At 39.6% G+C, this 2,728-nt stretch overlaps 1 long non-coding RNA gene across 1 annotated transcript; it reads left to right on the top strand.

Moving 5' to 3' along the window:
* The first annotated feature begins 239 nt into the window (after window positions 1-239).
* Window positions 240-949, top strand: LOC125541469. The gene is made up of 3 exons (XR_007297541.1): window positions 240-357; window positions 697-740; window positions 893-949. It is a non-coding gene; the product is annotated as an uncharacterized LOC125541469 (long non-coding RNA).
* Window positions 950-2,728: the final 1,779 nt, after the last annotated feature.

Here is a 2,728-nt window from a genome sequence, read left to right on the forward strand (position 1 = left end):
AACTTGTTTAGATAAACATGTATGGAGCTTGGGAGCAGTATCTTGGACTGGAGCACCCGGACATAGCGCCAAGAAAGGCACATAATGCTAACCAGGTACTTGCTGCACATTGTTGCAACTTTTGCCAATAATATCAGGCATGTTGTTTGGAATTTTCCTAATTTCATATTTTGTGCGCAGAACCGCCATTCATTTGAGAGGCCTGTAAAGATCTACAACTAGACAGTTGTGAGAAGCGGGAGCGACATCCTGCCATGCAATACCACCAAGCAAGTGGCTGAAAGTGAAATTGCTAGCTTGAATAAATTGTGTACCATATGATGGCAGGACTGGTTGCTCAAGTTAATGACAGAGCCTGTAAGCTAGCGTTTCCGCGCACTCTGCCCTGGATATATAAATTTTGTGCAGAGATGACCCAACGAACCATCACCTTTTAGTAGATAAGGAGGCTATTTTTCTTTTCTTGCACTAGGTGCTCTATACAGTCAAATAGTTGGTTATAGGAGAAGTTCATGTACAGCGACAACAACAAAGCTCATGTTGTCAGAAAATAAAGTCCATGTATATGGAAGTTGATGATTGTTGTGTGTATGCAGGGGCATAAAAAAGCCTGTGGCTGAAAAGTTTTCCTGTTATTTAGCCGCAAAAATCTTTCTTGACATCTTTGATAATCTTTTACCTTGTTATATCTTGCAGATAGTCGATTGAAGGGTGTTTTCCTTGAGAGTGGAACCTCAGAGGTAGTAAAATACGGACAACACCTTCGACATGGAAATATCTTCTTGCAACTTCTACTGAACTTAATACCAAGATAGTAGCCATTCTTTCAACTTTTGGACTTCATTTGTAAGAACCATTCTAGATTCCTAACAACATCTCTACAATATTTTAGGAATTCTCGCTTCTTCTTCCACAGCTCGATAGATCAAAGGCCATTGTTGACAAAGCTAAGCTCAAGAGTGCAACTTCAGTCGAAGATATGCATTAGAGACCTTTATTATGAAAACCCACATCCAGTTATATATCAGGATCTTTCCAACACATAGTGCTTGCCAAAGGATAAAGTGTAAAAAGGAACGGTGAAGATCACCATGACTTTTGTATAAGGTATAAGACAAAAATAAAAGATAGGCCCTTCGCAGAGGGAAGCAGAGGTTGTCATGTGCTTTTATGGTTGGATGCACAAAATCTTAATGTAAAAGAACGTCACTTTATATTGCCATTTGTGATAGGGACCTTTATTATGCAGTCCGTCGCTTTTATTTCTTCCATATCACAAGCTCGTATAAAGTTTATTTTCTCCACACTAATAGATCGTACATATTTAGAGAGCAATTTTTATTGCTTGCAGCAATGACAACTTACTTGAAGGATCTTATTCAATCCATAGGTAGATATGGTGGACTCTCATGGCAAAACTGGGTTTAAGGATATTTGGAAGCACAAGTAGTATCTCTACTTGGTGCAAATAATTTGGCTAGAATGAGGGGGAAAGGCAAGCTCAACATGTTGGATGATCCATGACAATATAATTTATTTCGGATATAAGAAAACATAACCCATTACGTTGTCTTCCTTGTCCAACATAAACTTTTTAGCATGTCATATTTTAATGAGTGCACACAATTATAAAAGATGTCCAAGATAGTATATTTATATCTGAAAACCTCTCTTTCTTTATTACTTCCTATTAATTGCAACGATGACCAAAACTATGTTTGTCAGCTCTCAACAACTTTTATTCATCATACTCTTTATATGTGAAGTCATTACTCTCCATAAGATCAAAATGATCTCTTTATTTCTTTTTATTCTTTTTTTCTTTTACTCCCTCAAGATCATAGCAAGATAACCAAGCCCTCGACTTAAGACTAATCTTTATTATATATAGCTCACAGACTCGATTACATAGATAAGGATCAACACAAAACTCAAAGCTAGATCATACTAAACTTTATTCTACTAGATCAAGATATAACCAAAAGGATCGAACTAAGAAAAAGGTAAAGATAGAAGTGTGATGGTGATATGATACCGGGGCACCTCCCCTAAGCTTGGAAGTTTCCAAGGGCAGTGCCCATACCCATGTATTTATGTCTCTTTCTTCGGGGTGGTGATGATGGAGTTGTTGATGATGTAGCCTTGTCGCCCATCTTCCAAGGCATAGGCTCACCATCATAGAAGGATGATCGAGTCTTTGGGATCCTCAAATCTGCGACCAAACTCATCCTCTTGAATCTATATTCATACTCACACTTTTTGGTTTTGCAGGTCATAGATCTGGGCTTGGAGGTGCTCGATTTTCTCTTGAAGCTTGAAGATGGTCTCCCCAATGTTCTTGGCATCCAGCTTGTGGTTGTTGGTGAACTCCGCGATCATCATGTGGTTGGCGTTGAGTCCGTGTTCCACCATCCCCTGGCACTTGAAAACTTGTTGCTCCATTTGCTTCGAGTCTTGTCTCCACGCTTCCGGTCCTCCTTGGTCCCTCAACATCGTGAATGTGCAGCACCTCCTCATGCATCTCAATGGTTTGAGGGTGTTTCAGCACCTCCGTGAGGTAGGGGTTGATGACCTTCTTGAAAAATTTGTCCTTGGGGGCGGTTGAAGACGTCATGGTGATCTAGATCTGTCAGAAAAAACAGCTCGTAACAAAAGCATGAGATATTTGCGTGGTATGGTGGTCAAAACCTTCGGGAGATTATATAATGAATTTTTGCCGACCAAAAGA

This window comes from Triticum urartu, chromosome 2 (genome assembly GCF_003073215.2).
Source record: "Triticum urartu cultivar G1812 chromosome 2, Tu2.1, whole genome shotgun sequence".
NCBI classification, from domain to species: domain Eukaryota; kingdom Viridiplantae; phylum Streptophyta; class Magnoliopsida; order Poales; family Poaceae; genus Triticum; species Triticum urartu.